Source organism: Chiloscyllium plagiosum, chromosome 33, assembly GCF_004010195.1.
Source record: "Chiloscyllium plagiosum isolate BGI_BamShark_2017 chromosome 33, ASM401019v2, whole genome shotgun sequence".
NCBI classification, from domain to species: domain Eukaryota; kingdom Metazoa; phylum Chordata; class Chondrichthyes; order Orectolobiformes; family Hemiscylliidae; genus Chiloscyllium; species Chiloscyllium plagiosum.
Window position 1 is genome coordinate 16,482,672 of NC_057742.1, and position 16,757 is coordinate 16,499,428.

The following is a 16,757-nucleotide window of genomic DNA, read 5'->3' on the forward strand; positions in this document are numbered from 1 at the left end:
TTGGTGTGGACTTATAGGGCTGAAGGGCCTGTTTCCACACTGTAAGTAATCTAATCATTCTTGGCTTGTAATTCCAGGTATTGATTTTTGTTTTTATTGAATTCCAATTCCACCATTATCATGACAGGATTTGAATCCAGGTTCCTAGGGCTTGACAAGAATCCCTGTATTAACAGTCTAGTGATAATATCACTAGTCCATTACCTGTCCATGTAAGGGAGCAGCAAGGTCACAAAGTGACTAAAGTTTAAGAATGGGAAACTGAAAGAACTGCCGATGCTGGAAATCAGAAGCAAAAACAGAAATTGCAGTTCTCAGAGCAGTTCTGAAGAAGTGTCACATGATCCAAAACATTAGCTCTGATTTCTCTCCACAGATGCTACCAGACTTGCAGAGTTTTTCCAGCAATTTCTGTTTTTGTTTATCAGTATGGGAATTTTAACATTGGTTGATTAGGAGCTAACATATATTGGGCATGGTTGCAGGGTGAACAGGACTGAGAATGAGCAAGAGAAAGCATTTGATACATTTGTCATTTACGTGACTATATCTTGCAGCTAACTCATTGCAAAAAATGTCTTTTCTTTCTCTTTCAGGAACCTATTAAGCAGAGATAACCACTATGTTTGGTGAATCTTAACAAATGAACAAATAGGAATTGTTTGATCTCAGAATATAGATTTATTTACTGTTGTGGTAAATTTTAAAAACCTTACTCTGTGTTTTTGACGCCCTGTCCTTTACTATATTTGTCATTTTAAATTCCAGACCTTGTGAAGAGAAGTAGAGTAAAGCTCTCTCTGTTGCATAACATGTGCTGAGCTGGAAATATCCTGTATCTGTAATTAATAAAACCTAACAGTGGCTTTTCATTGATAAATTACTGTGGTGTAGTCCTCCTCTGATCATGTCACAAGCTAGCCTTTGGAAATTTCAAGATTTCACAGAGCCAATTATTGCATATCAATTTTAAGGAGCCACTGCATTCATAAAGTGGAATTTGACAACTTTTATTGATGGTTACTAGGCATGATGGAATTACGAGCAAAGGCATGTTACCTGTATTCAGTAGCAGTACTGTGAAAATAACCCACAAATGTGCTTCTCAAATTAAAATGGAAGTTTTATAAGTTTGATGAAGAAAATATTTTTCTAATTGAGTCATCATTCATTTCAGATGAAATTCGTAGTAGTGGAAAGATTTTTAATAGCAGAAAATTGAATGTGAATTTTAAAAATCCAAATATCTACAGAAAGCTCAAAGAGAAGAGACAAGTCATGAAAAGTAAGAGTACTGGTTATTCTAAGCACCTTGGAAACGAATCACTGAGAAACTCTGCCTGTACTAGACCACCACTCTAACCTCTTGTCTTTCTTGAAGATAGAGGATCCAAAGGCTCACTTTTATGGCTGCATCTGTGCTTGACCATTAATGGTTCTACAAGCTGATGAATTTGCTGCTAAGAGGGACACAGACAGACTTCATATCTAATTTTTAAAAAGCTGAGCTATCTTGAGAATGTAATTTAAAAGAAGTTCTGGGATATACATATCAAAGAATAGAAACCAGCATATCTCATTATAAAAGATGCAGGTTTTAATCTAAGATTGTTTACTGTATGACATCTCTATGACACTGGACTGCTTTGGCTATACATTCTGTGAGCATGACCATAACCTCCACAACCACCTGACGAAAGAGCTGTGATTCAAAAGCTACTGCTTCCAAATAAGCCTGTTGGACTATAACCTGGTGTTGTGTGATTTTTAACTCTCTTAAGAGTAATGTACCTTAAAGGGATGGGGATGTGTATTGTGTTGGTAAGGTCTTCCTTGTGGAAGACATTTTGCCACATTTATATTTAAAGGACTGGTTAGAAATAATTTGCAAAGCGATATGTCAATGTATTTTGTATGCATCTGATGTCACAAAATTATTTTACACGTTAAGTAAAATATTAAAAGTAACTATAAGAAGATTGTTTCATGCACTACTATAGGCAACAGAGGTATCATAGTTGACATGCCAACATTCCTCAGAGTCCACCCCATTGATAATGCAGTAAATTTTCACAGTGAGTAGTCCTGGAACAGAGCCTCCTCTGAATTATGATGACACAGCCCTTTTAAAACTGATTGAAACTAAAATCAAATTTCTAGTCTTTTGCAGAGTGAAAAGACACCAAATAATAATGCTGTTACCATAAAAAATCATGTAGGTCCAATAATGCAGAATAGCTCCCTGAAATCTTATGTTTCTACTTTTCTTAATCAAGTTACATTGTAATCACCAAAAGTCAGAGTAAATGCCACTTGGTTAATTGTATGAACTTGGTTACCTTTTATGCACAGTACCCATTTACCATAAAGAAATGGTACAGTTGGCGAATCTAATAGATTACATTGTCTCAGAAAAGTAGTTGTCATTGCCATGCAGATTCACCTTGAACTGTACAGATTTTAAGCTATTGAAGCAAGAGGAAACGTGCTTGTTACAGGATTTTGCTTCATATCGAGTTAATAGAATAGTTAACTTATCCTGGATGTGCTGCATGTAATATTTTGGTCCCTAATTCTTCTAATTTCTAACAAAAGCACACAATATTCCTTCAATGTGAACTTCGTACAATCACTAGGCATGATTACGAGTTGAAGAGAGCAGAGTTTGGAAACAAATCACAATTTAACCATGTAGAAATCCAGAGGGAAAAATGCAAACACACAAAATCTGAATTCAGATCATTAAGTTCCAAAAAAATGTCTGCGAGCGATAATATTTTTTCCAAAATAATTAACATTTCAGAAAGTGACTTCATTGGGACTTTTGTGAAAATTAAGCCGTAAGAGATCATAATGACAAGAACAAATAAGCCTATTTTAGTCAGTCCTACATTGCAGCCCCTGCTGCCTTCTCAGTCAACTTCGTAGGGAGGAATTTACCTGAAAAATGAATGAATCGTCTTACTTTCCAGTTGCTGACAGATCTGCTTTAATTTTATAATATCCTGTTTTTAAAAATACTTGACAAGACTAATATCCTAACCATTTAGTTGCATGCAACAAGGCCACTGTAAACTGTTTACAATAAATCTTGACAAAAGGAGCATTTCCAAACCTTTCACTGGGCTATTTTTTAAGCCAAGTGCTACATATGGCATATGTCGCAAAAAAAAATGAAGAAATTGTATTGAAGTAAGTCTTGAGGCTGATAATGTGGCATTTCTTCTCTGGAAAGATCAAGTTACAGAATTCAAACTGATCTCAGCTGTTTGTGACTATAAATGATTGCAGTGCATGAGTGCAGGTTTCTGGAATTGGCTCACGGAGATTCTGACTAAGTGAAGAAAGAATTATTCCAAGTGCCATTTTCCCTTCTTTTAACATATTCCTGAGTACCTTGCAGATAAATGAAAAGGTTGCACATTTATAACGGAACCTTTTTTTTGCTGTACCTAAACATTATAAATTATAGCCCTAAAGTTTTTATATAAAACTTCAATGCTCCTGTCTTTGTTCAGATATGTTGCTTTAATATATGCAAAGACTTTAAATTCTGCTCACTGCTTGGTGGCATATTTATCCCCAATTTTTAGTGGATGAAGTGAAATTTGTGCTTTTGAAATATCTGCAACAAAACACCTCAAGTATCAGGTTTACCTGTTATGGCCACACTCCTGAAGTAAGTTAAAAATATTATGCTACTTCTGTAATAAGCCGCCTAGTTTTGACTGACAGAGTGTTACTCATTAAAGTGTGGTCCATTTCTCAGAGGTTTAGCTGAGCACAATTCTTATAAATTTTTCTCACATTTTTTTCATTCTGTTTTTTAATATCTAATAAGAGCAACTAAAAAGACTTCTTTTCATCTTTACAAGTGTTATTATGATGGAAAGTGTGTGTATTTTCAAAGCTGTAAAGGAAGTTCAGTATTTATGGGGCTAAAAAGTGAATGAAAGTACATTCTAACCTAATGTCCATTTCCTACAATATATAAATACACTTAAAGGAGCCATATGGAAAATGCATTACTAAAAAGATCTTAAACGGTTGAATAATCCCTATAATTTCTCACTGAATTTAAAAGATAGCATACCCTTTTAAAGTTTTATTAACAATCATTTGAATCGACGTGTCAACTTAGTTTCAGGAAAAGGATAAGGCAATGTATTAAACCAGAAGACTGGGTATAATATTTTCAGGCTTGTAACATTAAAAACTCGTGGTAAAGAGAGCTGAAGAATGATATGTTTTAATCCTGTAAAGATGGCCCAATTTTATAACACTTGTCAGACAACTTATAGATCAAGAATTCATTGCAACAGAAGCCTAAACGATACGCAATCAAATGATGTACTAAATGTTCACAAATGTTTAATATTTTAATGTCATTTATAACAACACACAGAAGTTTGAAATAAAGTTATATTTAAAATTTTTAAAAACTGAATAGCAGTAGAATGGGAAACATTTCCAAAGCATTTGGCATATGGGCTACCTCAAGGGAAACAAGAAGCTTTGACGAAAGACAGCTGAAGCAGTTACATATACAGCTCACATATTGTCCACAACTCTGTTGGGTATTAACATTGTAAATGCAAGATTAACAACTTTAGAGATGATAAAACACAGGATTATTTAAATTGGCTGCATTTAAATATGCATTTAACTCCTTTTTACTGTTATTAAATTGCTGTTGAAAACTTGCTTAAAATGAGAATAGCCAAATAAGTAAATATCATGTCTGTGTTGCGAGGGACCCACTTACTGCACTTTTCAGCTGTTTCCTTCAGTGTTGGGAGGAATTAGATACAATTTGATTTATTTCATACTTGGACAGTGATCATAATCTGATCATTTGAATTCAGTCACTAAACAATGGAGCAGTTCGTAATATGGTTTTGCCTCATTTTACTGCACTTACAGATACTGAGGTGCCAATTTTAATGTCAATGGGCCTTCCCTTTCTCCATAGCTGAAAATTCCTCCTCTCCATTCTATCCCACCAATCATCTCCACAATCTAAAAGGTGATGATTGCTTATGTGGAGGGTTGTGATTGGGTTTATTTGTAACTCCCACATTGAAACCTAGCTTACCCACCTCAAAGCTACTCTGTCCATCATGGAATGGCCCTTTGCCTGTCAAGATGCACCCAACTTTAAGGCTTTTATGGGTCTTCTCCCATTAGCCAGTTCCTGCAAAGCAGACACCTTTATAACTGCAGGAGCATGCAGCGTGCCAATTAAATCTCGAGCAAGTCTACTTTTTTTCACAATCAACTTGCTGAGTGCCATTAATTAAAGAATGTCTGCTGTTTTGCTACATAATTGAATGTATCATTTTGCAATTTTCACCCTGAGGAACAAGTAGGAGAATGGTCTGGCAGCTGCGAAAGAAAAATAAGTCTTTTGGAAGCTGAGAATGTTTGTGGATGAAATGAGCTGAAGGAGACTGCAAACTGGAATCCAGGCTGTGCATTATAAAGCAGTAATCCAACTGTAGGATTCAAATACGTCCCAAAGCCTGAGGATTATTAATCATTAGGTGAACATCTTGGTTTTTCAAATTTCCTTATCCTTGTTTTTTAAAACTTTGCAAAATCTTGCCCTGTCAATTACCTCCAGCTTAGCAGTGAAGATAATTGCACTCTTTTAATTCTGATTTATTGTGACTCCCTTCCAAATATGATCGTGGATGTACCCACATTATATGGATTGCATCAGTTCAAGAAGGCAGCTCAACACCTCCTTCTGAAATGCAGTTCGGGATAGCCAATGAATGCTGTTCCAATCAGCAGCTAATGAAAGAATAAGATAACTCAATTGTAATTGCTCCATAATTGATTGCCACATCTTTAGTTCCCTTGGCCCCAACTCTGGAAAACAACTTCTTCCTTTAAGACACTTCCTGAAACCCAAGTCTTTGACCAAGCTTTTGGTCATCTAAACAAATACCATCTTATCTGGGTCATGGTCCTACTTTACTTTCTAATGTTCTTGTGAAGCACTTTGGGATGTTTCACTGTATTGAAGGTACTATAGACCAATAATAGTGTTGTTGCACTGACAACACAACAGTCTTTAGGGTCAGTTTCAGCTTGTCACTGGGTGTTGAAATTGGCATCACAGATGAGCCCACAGAAATCCCTTGATTTTCATTCCATTTGGAATAACAACCTGACATTTTCTATAATGGGCACTGACCCAAAACAGCAGTTTCACATCTCAATGGCAAATAAACCACCTAATCTTCGTAAACCATTCAACTCATTGCTCTGAGAAATATTGCATGTCATTGTGCTTTCTGCAGAAACTGAATCTTCAGCCGACAACTTTGAGATGGTTCATGGTAAGTGAACCTCATCCAAGCCTGAACTGTTTTTAATGGTGAATTACAAACAAAAATGTGTTTTTTTCCGATACCATACAGTAAGGTGATGGGAAGACCAAACGCTCATGTGCAGCACAGCCAATTTTATGGACCAGTTGGGCCAAATGGCCCAAGCGTTCAGTATGATTCAATGTATTCTGCATATCCATTAGGGGAGAAAGAAACCAGGTCTTAGATCCCTGCCTGAGCACAGACATCTAATTGCAATGTATGCCTGAACTAGAAGTTTCAATACAGAACTGATGTAGATGTTGGACCTTGCATTAAAAATTGCTGCCTCCCTGCACCCGGGACCTGAGTTCAATCCCATCCTTGGGTGACTATCTGTATGGAGTTTGCACGTTCTCCCTGTGTCTGCACGGGTTTCCTCCCACAGTCCAAAATTGTGCAGGTTAGATGGATTGCCATGCCAAATTGCCTATTCATTACAGGCTAAATGGATTAGCCTTGGGAAATGCAGGGTGAGGGATTGGGGTGAGTCTGGGTAGGAGCTCTTCAGAGGGTCAGTTTGGACTGATGGACCGAATGGCCTGCTTCCACACAGTAAGGGTTCTATTCTATGAATTTTTACCAGCTATCAAACAAATATCCAGCTACATTAATGCGCATGTTCGAAAAGTAGCAAAATATGAAATTACATGAACCAGAATGCACAATAATAACCAGTGTCGCACAACAATTATTCAGGTAAAATACAAGCAAGGAATGAGAATATTTTTCATGCTTCATTAATATAATTAAAGAACACTGCATCCTGTGACTCCTGGCAGGGAATTGTGGTAAATCTGCTTAGCCCTGCTAGAAATGGCATTCCATTAACAAATACCTTTTTCAGGATCTCTGAGATACGAATGGTGGGAAAAGAGCATAAAAATTACACAAACTAGAGGTAGTGTCAAACCAATAACACATTCATCAAAAAACACCCTGCAAGCTTAAGTTGTTCCCCATGGATTAGGGGAGACTGCAAGGAGATTTGAGTGAGGTGTAGTACATTATGACAGGTTTAGATATGGCACACAAAGGAAGGCTGTTCCCATTAATGAATCAGTCAAGGACTAGGGTCAAGGGATGCAAGCATGATGTGAAAGGGAACCTTTCTATACAGTGAATGCTAACAAGCATCCCCTCCAGATGCAGCACAGCATGGTATGGCACCTGCTCTTCCCAAGACCACAAGAAACCACAGAGAGTGACAAACATATTCCTATCATCCCGCAAACCAGCCTTCCATCCATTGATTCCATTTACACTTCCTGTTGCCTCAGGAACAACATGATCAAAGACCCCTCCCACCCTGGTTATACTCTCTTCCATCCTATTCCGTTGGGCAGAAGAAATAAAAGTTTGAATACACATACGAATAGATTCAACAACAGCTTCTTCCCCACTGTTGTTAGGCTTTTGAACAGATCTCTCAAATACTAATTCTCATCTCTCTCTCTCTGCAGCTGTAACAGTATATTGTGCATTCTGATCGCTACCCTGATGAGCTTTGTATGGTATGATCTGCCTGTATAGCACACAAAACAACACTTTTCACAGTACCTCAGTACATGTGACAACAATGAATCAATCAATTTATAGGGTGGTAGAAGCAGAGATGATTAATTATTTAAAGAGAAATTTGAATGGGCACATGAGGAAATTGAACTTGGGGGACAAAGGAGATAGAGTGAGACAATGGGACTGATTGGATTGCTCTTTAAAGATGAGCCGAATGACCATTTTGTCTGTCTATCAAATCTATTTTCCTGGAGAATGACAGAGTTTGTGTGGGAAATCTGACGAAGAATAAACACATTCACTGTTGGTTCCCCGATGGAAAATATAGACCTCTCACCCAGTGTTTAAGGTGCACTCCAGATGCTGCATCTTAAATCCTAGAGTTAGGAATATTAGCATCTTTTGGAAGAGCTTCGACAATTTACGACTTGACTGGCATATAATCTGATTGGATTGTGAAGGTCTGGGGAGATATCATCACAGCCAAACTTAGTGACAGGGAATATTTATTTTTCATAGCCAGTTCTGATATATCTACTTTTCAAACAGAAGGGAAGTGTGGTTAACCCTATCAAAGATTGAAAACAGGTTGAGTAATAGTTTACCACAGCCTCTGCAACAATATAGAGTGATACAATATGGAGACAGATCCTTCGATCCAACTAGTCCACTCCGATCACGTTCCCAAACTAAACTAGTCCCACCTGCCTGTATTTGGCCAATATCCCTCCAAGTCTTTCTTATTCATGTACTTATCCAAATGTCTTTTAAACTTTGTAACTGCACTTGCATCCATCACTTCCTCTGACATATCATTCCACAAACTAACCACTCCCTGTGTAAAAATGTTGCCCCTTGTCCTTTTTAAATCTTCCTCCTCTAAGCTTAAAAATATGACCCCTAGTTTTAAACTTCCCCACATCAAAGTCATAGAGATATACAGTATGGAAACAACCCCTTTGGTCTAACTTGTCCATGCTGACCAGATATTGTCTATAAACCTATTCCCATTGCCAGCATTTGGCCAATATCCCACTCAGCCTTTATTATTCATATACCAATCCAGATGCCTTTAAAATGTTGTAATTGTTCCAGCCTCCACCACTTCCTCTGGCAGCTCATCCATAAACCCACCATCGTCTGCATGAAAACGTTGCCCCTTGGGTCCCTTTTCTATCTTTCACCTTAAACCTATGCCCTCCAGTTTTGGACTCACCCACCCCAGGGAAAACACTTTACCTATTTGTCCTATCTGTGCCCCTCCTGATTTTATACACTTCTATAAGGTCATCCCTCAGCCTCTGACACTCCAGGGAAAACAGCCCCAACCCGTTCGGCTTCTCCCTCTTGTTCAATCCCTCACATGGGCAACATCCTCGTAAATCTTTTTTGAACGTTTTTAAGTTTCACAACATCCTTCCTATAGGAGGGTCACCACAATTGCACACAATACTCCAAATTGGCCTAACCAATATCCTGTACAGCCACAACATGACTGCACAACTCCTATACTCAATGTACTGACCAATAAAGGCAAGCATACCAAATGCCTGTTTCATATCTGCCTGCAACTCCACTTTCAAGGAACCATGAGCTGCACTCTAAGGTTTCTTCCAATGTCTCCCTAAGTACTTCTAGAACTTTTTGTTTTCATTTTGAGTATATATTAAAACTGTCACATTATAGTTGTCACACTCATAATGCCCTTGGTGCACTTTTAATCACTGATTCCAAACATTATTCTACTCCAGTTATATCTTAAACTGGGGAAAATACCAAAGACTAGTTTGTGGACACCCACTCTGACATGTACCACATCACTTAACATTTTCTAGTTAGCATGTGTCCATGCTTCCAGTCAGGAATGTAGCACATTTTTTGAAATTTTAGAAAAACAGATAATTCATTCCAGAGCTAGCTAAATCTGATTTGTCTGTAACCATGTCCCAGGTCAAATGCTTACTTGTGTTCAAAGTCACTTATGAATTGTTCACATAACAGTATCAGATTATCCTATTCACCTTATCCACACTCCTCATGATTTTATAAACTCAATAAGGTCACCCCTCAACCTCTTATGCTCCAGTCAAAAAAAAGTTTCAGCCTTGTGGCTTTGATAAAGGTCATTTTTGTGCTCGTAGCAGAGGCAGAAAGCTATTTGGAGGACATTGAACATAGAATGCAGGAAAACTAGGCATTGATTTGGTATACAGTGAGTATAACTTCAGGGTTTGAACCCAGCTGTGACGTCCATGGTGGAGGATTAGCTTACAGATTCGCACTATTTATCCTCACTCATACAAATACAGACACTCGAGCGAATGCGCAGTATTTGAAAAATATCCTGACATGATCACAATCTTCAGATGAAGACTTGGGGGGAAGTCATAAAAATGCTATCACGACCAAGCTGTGGAATAAACTGCTGACATTTCTCAGTGCATGTTCATTTATTTACTAGAAAACCAAGTTATACATTGGTAGGATTTCTAACTTGGAGCAGTCATTTAGTGAATTGTTATCCTATTGGTTTCCAGTCACTAATGTCACAAATATTGAAACAACTACAGTCTGGACACACTAATACAAACATCAGCATATCCCCACATGCGTAAATAGAGTGTAATTCCACTTAAATCAAAGTTGGCTGCGGTAAATTTGTTCTGACCAGTTAATAAAGGCATAATTTTATTCTGTAGGTTATAAGGTTAGATTAAATATGTAATCAATTTAGTGCACCACATGATGATTTCAGTTTATGTTAAGAAAAAGCATCTCAAACAAACATTGGCTTTCTACACTGAAAGCATCAAGAGGTTCAACATGTTGGGTGGTTGTTAGCATCTGAATGTATGAAACATCCTTTATTTCCTATAAACTATTAGTCATCTCAATCCAAGCCAACAAAACTTGCGTATTTCCCAAACACTCATTTTTTTTAAAGTATATATTTCAAACAGATTGGATAAATTTAACCACACACATTGCTTTCTGTACAAAAGCAATTCCCATGCTAGTGGACTTGGCTACTGTTCCAGGATCTCACCTGGTAACCTAAGAAACTAGATCAGTTATCTCTTTAGCACACTACATTTATGATATTTAGAAGGAACGTACCAAAATGACAGTTAAGAGAAGAAAATGTATTTGTCACAGTAGCAGCATCTATCATACAGTGCATGGTGTAAGTGTTAAGAACAGAATATGTGCTATTATAGTAAGAGGGTGTCATGCGATGTATCCTATTCTGGATTTTGAAATAATTTTGTATTTAAAAGCTCAACACGAAGGCTGGAAAGTATGGCCATCCAAGCTCATCTGACTTCTTTTGTAGATTGGAAGCATTCCCATGTCTCAGGAGGGAACAGAGAAACATCCCAGACTGATATGAATCAATGCCCTTTCCTGAAACTAATCAAAAAGGGTGTTTATTAAATTGAATAGGTCATTCAAAAACAAAGCCCTGATTGTCTCAAATCCTTAAACCTCTAAACCGCAACAGAGCATGTGTAATCAACATGACCACCCACCTTATTTGGAAAGGCCATTGAACTTATAGCAAGTCACATGAGAGGGAGGGAGACTGTTGTCTGCTTTCAAAATTATCTTGAAGTTATCTGCAGGCAGTTTCATCAGAAAGTCTTCAAAATAGCTGCAAATCATTCAAGTAAAAATCACATGACATCAGGTTATAACCCAACAGCTTTATTTGGAAATGCAAGCTTTTGGAGCTCTGCTCCTTCTTCAGATAGCTATTGGAATAGGATGATGGGACACAGAATTTATGGCAAAAGATCATAGTGTCATACACTGATGCAATATATTGAACAAACCTAGTTTGCTGTTAAGTCTTTAATTTTTTGGAATGGGTTGTAGGTTTCAATTCATTAATATGTAAATCCCAAAACGTCTTTCAAGTCATATTCCCAAGATAACTTAAGGTTTTATGAAAAAAGGTGACATCTCAACTCAGACAATGCATTAAAGGTGTGAGGTTAGAGTCTCTTTGTATTGCAATCTTGAGTCAGACTGGTTCTATTTCCAAAGAAGGAATTTATAAAATGTTACATGGATTATAAAAAAGTATTCGTTCCTTACAAATTGTGTGCTTTTGAACAAAATAGAATGCATCTGCAAATACAGTTCTGCAAAAGCAAATTCACCCCACTGACTTATATGTGTGTGAGTGTGCGTGCATATGAGAGAGAGAGAGAGAGAGAGTGTGCGCGAATGAGATGGAATATATGCCTCTGAGAGGGTGTGTGCATGGGTGTCATTCAAGCAGCCAATGCAATTGATAATAATCCAGTGAAAGTGAATAGTCCCAACAAGAGGAATCTCTTAAATTATTCCAGTTTAAGTTTGATTGAGAACTAACCTTCTAGAAATTTGATTCAAATAAGCCCCACAGCCTGCTCAGAATCCTTCGCTTTACAAGACCATTTCTTCAAATTCAATGTATCAAAATCATCTGAGATCTACAGGCTGTTCTCTTGGAAGTCTGACTATCATAATGAGCCAGTGATTGAGTGAACCCTTTGATATGAATGTCCTTATATATTATTATCTGCCTGTAATGCATGCAAAATAATTATTTTCAATGTACTTAGGTACATGTGACAATAATGAATCAAATGAAATCAAATTAACCCCAATTTAAAAATTAAGTTGCCTTTGACAGAAGCTAATTTTTGTGAGCTTGTGAGATTGAGGGGTTATGTTGCATTATTTTCATTATAAATGTAGGCATCTCTGGCTAGGTCAACATTTCTTGCTCATCCCTTTTACTCTTGAAACGATGGTCATAGAGTCGTAGAGATATACAGCATGGAAACAGACCCTTCAGTCCAACTTGTCCATGCTGACCAGATATCTCAACTCAATCTAGTCCCAACTGCCAGCATCTGGCCCATATCCCTCCAAAGCCTTTCTATTCATATACCCATTCGGATGCCTTCAACTGTTGCAATTGTACCAGCCTCCACCACTTCCTCTGGCAGCTCATTCCATACACGCACCACCCTCTGTGTGAAAAGGTTGCCTGTTAGGTCTCTTTTATATCTTTCCCCTCTCACCCTAACCTATGCCTTCTAGTTCTGGACTCCCTCACCCAAGGGAAAAGACTTTGATAGTGGTGAGTGTCTTATTGAACTGCTACAGTTCATGCAGTGAAGGTCCACCCATAGTTGTGCTGTGAGGGAGGTAGTTCCAAGATTTCAACCCAATGCTAGCGAAGAAATGGCAATATAGTTCCAAATTAAGGTGGTGTGTAGTTTCAAGGGAAACTTGCAGTTAGTGATATTCCCATATTTCTGCTGCCTTTGTCCTTCCAAATGGGCATGGTCATTAGTTTGGAAGGTGCTGTTGAATGACCCTGGGTAAGTTATAGCAGTGCATCTTGTAGATGGTACATTCTGCAGCAACTGTGCATCATTGGTGAAGAAAAGGAATCTTGTAAGTGTTAGACAGTGTGCACTCAAGTGTGCTGCTTTGTCCTGGATGGTGTCAAACTTTGAATGTTGTTGGAGCTGCACTCATTCAGGCAAATGGCCAGTATTCCATCACACTCTTGGTTTGTGCCTTGCAGATGGGAAGTGGGCTTTGAGAAGTGAGGAGGTTAGTTATTGTGATAATAAATAATCTTCTTTGACCTAATCTCAAAAAGGCTTACTGCTGAAATTATGTGATTGGGTCACCCACTCTCAGGGTAAGAAAGCACATCCTTCTTTTATCAGCAAATCACAGGCAGTAAAAGAACACATGCATTTTGACAAGGATCAATTGAGATATTAGGTGTTGGTCATTTCTGGCCTTTAATGAGTAACACTAAGCCCAGGTAACCCAGTCCCTGGGTTACCAATCATTGCCCACAGCTAAAACAATGAATTTCAATAGTGATGGCCAAAGAGTTAGAAACTTGAGGCCCAGCAAGTGGAAAATCCTTCAGTAAGAGAACTTGTATTTCATTTAAGCATACATGAGGAAGGCAATAGGTACCTCACGTATTCTTATTTCCAGTTACATTGCTCATGAACAACTGAAGAGGAAACATAGAATTGTGAGGTAAGGATGTGGGCGCAGGTTACTGGCCTTAGGCAGACCATCACGGAATCATTACAATATGCATTAGAAATTTTTATAAATAACAGATGGAAGGTGTTTTGCTGACTTAACAGTTATTATCTATCCCTAATTGCCCATAGGGCAGTTCTGAGAGAACTACATCGATGTGGATTTGTAGTCACATGTAGGTTAGACCAGGTAATGATAATTTACTTCCCTAAAGGACATTAGCGAACCACATTGATTTATACAACAATTAACTGGTCGCATAGCTCGATTTTTATTGAATTGAAACTTAACAGTCTGCCATAGTGGGATTTCAACCCATGTCTCCAGAACTTGAGGTTCTGGAATACTAACTCAGTGACATTACCACTCGGCTGCTGTGTCCATCCTGCCTCAATATGTTGATCTCAGATATAATAATGTAACATTCAATATAACTAATTTTGAGTAATTTTTCAAAATAGGGCAAGATTATATGTAAGATATCTTTTTCTGTGTTTCAACTTTTCAATGACTCTGAAGCATAATCAATTTAGTAGGTTTTATGCATATGTTAAGTTTCCTCATTTCCCCTCCCCCCACTTTACCCCAGTTCTAACCTATCAGCTCAGCACCATCCTCATGACCAGTCCTATCTGCCAATCTTCCTTCTCACCTATCCGCTCTACCCTCCTCTCCAACCTATCACCTTCATCCCCACCTCCATCCACCTATTGCACTCTTAGCTACCTTCTCCCCAGCCCCACTCCCCTCCCATTTATCTCTCAACCCCAGAGACTCCCTGCCTCATTCGTGATGAAGGGCTTTTGCCCGAAATGTCAACTTTCCTGCTCCTCAGATGCTGCCTGACCTGCTGTGCTTTTCCAACATCACACTAATCTTGACTCTGATCTCCAGCATTTGCAGTCCTCACTTTTGCCTTTGTGCATATCTTAATCAGGGCTTGCAGCATTAAAGCACTACCTGTACAACAACTGCGGCAGTGCATTGCAAGACCTCTCGACAGCAAAATCAGTTCCATCTCAGGATATGGCAATTTGAAAAATGTAACTTTTGATCATAAACAAATGGTCTTTGTAAAGTTTCATCAACACACTATCACAGCAATTAACTCATCTATCAGAGTAATGATTCATATTTTTCATTTCAACAAGTGTAATAAGTTTTTTTATAAATCTTGTTAAAATAGCTATAGGTTACAAACAAGTATTGATTATTTATCATAAGATTTACACATAAAACCTAATTGGATGATTTTCAGTGAAGTCATTCCTTTTCAGCTGCTGGATCAAGGAATATATGATAATATTCCCATTGAGCTCATTACAGCCTCTAGTCCAGAAAGTGCCATTGCAAGGTTTACCATTGTTACCATATGGCTCATTGGTTCTGCACATACTATGAGCAAAGAGGCAGTGAGCATGCAGGGAATATGGTTGATTAAGTGTCTTTAAATGTACCTTTCAAAATGATATACAATGCCTCTGAGCAGTTTTGAACCAAGTATCCTTGAAAGGTTAAACAAATTTAATGAAAATTGCGGAGGGAGAGGTGTGGTGTGAGTTGTCTACCCCAGTTAGCACCAGGTCAGAAGAACATGAAGCATGCTTGCTACCCATATCTTTACCCCATGATAATGAACATTATTGATGCTGGGGAAAGGGGTGGGAATTCCAGAGTCAAGTCCCTCCCACAATGTATAGAGTTCTCTGTGAAAATCATATCAAAAAAAAGTCTGAGAAACAGTTAACCATTCACCATCATACTGCTTTTTATTTCTTATAACTTTGCTGTTTGCACTGCCTCCTACCTTTTAATTCCACAACTTTCAACTTTGCTGACCAGTCTACTAAGTGCCATGTTGCCAACTGCCTTTTAGAAGTCAATACATACAATATCAATTGCACAACCTTCATCAACCCTCATTTATTCAATCAGTGAATTCAATTAAAGTTTGTCCGTCACTATTTAAAGAATCTATTTTGCCCGCCATTTATCCATGGTCTACCAAGTGACAATACATCTTGACCTAGGCTACTCCCTCAAACCTTCTCAAACTCTCTCAAACTCTCGGATGCTGCCTGACCTTCTGTGCTTTTCCAGCACCACACTTTTTGACTCTGATCTCCAGCGTCTGTAGTCCTCTCTTTCTCCTACTCTCTCAAACAGTTTTCCTACTGTTGGCATCAGGCTAATTGTTCCATACTGGAATTCACTCGAACACGAAACAAAAACATAGAAAATGTTGGATAAACTCAGCATGTCCGGCAGCATCTGTGGAGAGAGAAACCGAGTGAGTGTTTCAAGTCTGATATGGCTCTTTTTTCAGAAGAGACCTATTCTTCAGTCATACCAGACTTGAAATGTTAACTGTTTCTTTCTGCCAGACCTGCTGAGTTTCTCCAGCATTTCCAGTGTTTGTTTCAGATCTCCAGCATCCGCAGCATTTTACTTTTATCTGTGGGTTTCACCCTTCCCCTTTTATGAATAGGAATGGAACATTTGGAATCCCTCCAGTCCACTGGCACTATTATAGTCAAGCGCCTCTGTTATTTCCACTCTTGCCTCCTTTTGTGTGCATCCTGTTTGGACTGGATCACTTAGAAGGAACATGGTTATTGCGCATACTGATCACAAACAATTTAACATGATTTGGCCCAGAGCCATTATAGAGAAAAAAGTATTTTGTGAATTAGCAGTTTTCTTTTGTTCATCAGTGCTTGATCCATTAAAAATGTATATTATAACAGAAGCTATGTTATAAGAAGATGAGTGTTTGATCAGTGAGATTTG